Source organism: Coenobita brevimanus, chromosome 7 (genome assembly GCF_032717465.1).
Source record: "Coenobita brevimanus isolate Jiangsu-jjx chromosome 7, ASM3271746v2, whole genome shotgun sequence".
NCBI lineage: Eukaryota > Metazoa > Arthropoda > Malacostraca > Decapoda > Coenobitidae > Coenobita > Coenobita brevimanus.
Window position 1 is genome coordinate 10,592,218 of NC_136960.1, and position 1,234 is coordinate 10,593,451.

Here is a 1,234-nt window from a genome sequence, read left to right on the forward strand (position 1 = left end):
TGGCAGAAATTACACATGGAGTTGGGTCAGTGTTGGTAAATGGTTAGATAGGTTTATTTTTCACTAGCTTTAGTGTTCTCTTACACAGCTGAGTTACAGAAATAAAAAAAATAAAAAAAAAAACTACCAAGTATGTGCAATCACTTAAGTCCTTTATTGAAGAATACAATTTGTTTTTACATCAGAATAAACTGATAAGCTGATGTAGTTACGATGGTTAGGTAAAGTTACCAGATATGAGTGAGTGGGTGGGTTAGGATGCTGGCTGAAATAATTACCTGTTTCAATCAAGCACTCAGATTCGAGCATAGGTGTGTTGCCTTTAATGCAAAATTTGTTAGTAAATGCAAATTATTCCATGAGATTTACAAAAAGAAAAAAAAAAAAAAAGTCCTGAGGCCTCTCTCTATCCCATGAGCTTTCTTTTGCTTGCAAATAACTACAGGCCTAAGGAAATGGCCTGTACCATGCATATAAAAAAAAAAAAATGTTAATTACAAAGAAATAAGTTATTGTAATGGGGGAGTAGTGGATGTAGGAATGGCATGAAATATTGGTCAAGGTGGATGGGTTATAGAGCAGCAGAAAAGGTGCAGTTAAACAATGACTGACAAACAGGAAGTTTTTTCATTCATTCATTGCCAGACGCCATGTATCCCAAACGGGGTGGCCAAGGGCTTAGAGTTAATTGTTTTACAGGGAGGGGCACTAATCCTCCACCAACCCCACTTGACACGTAGGGAGAACGTTATGCCAACAGCATCTGGTGTTCCCAGGCGGTCACCCATCCAAGTACTAACCAGACCCAACGTTGCTTAACTTCGCTGATCGGACGGGAAGCGGTGCACTCAGCATGGTATGGCCGTTAAACAGGAAATATTGAGATAAATATTTAGTGAAGGAGACAAATATCAACCATATAACCGGTTTAGAAGAAAGCTAGGAAAACAGAAGAGTAAACAGTCTTAAAATGTATAAAACAGAAGTGGATGAAAGTACTATACTGTAGAGGTGGAATGATTTCTGGGATAAAAGGAAAGCTTATCTAGCAGACTGGGACAGAAATAATTACTGTACAATGTAACTTAGGAAATCATTGCATACTGCTTGAAGAGAAAGGTAATAATAGAGACTGTGAATCTCAGAGTAGTATAATTACTGAGCTAAACTGGAAATTTACTAGTACTGTAATACCTGAAACAGGGAAGGAGACAATAATGTAAGGAAGAACTAG

The 1,234-nt window shown here is 37.6% G+C and overlaps 1 non-coding gene across 1 annotated transcript; it reads right to left on the reverse strand.

Annotated features, from left to right (window-relative positions):
• Nucleotides 1–751: 751 nt before the first annotated feature.
• Nucleotides 752–870, reverse strand: LOC145405369 (5S ribosomal RNA). Its single transcript, XR_013898341.1, has one exon. It is a non-coding gene; the product is annotated as a 5S ribosomal RNA (ribosomal RNA).
• Between the last annotated feature and the right edge of the window lie 364 nt (nt 871–1,234).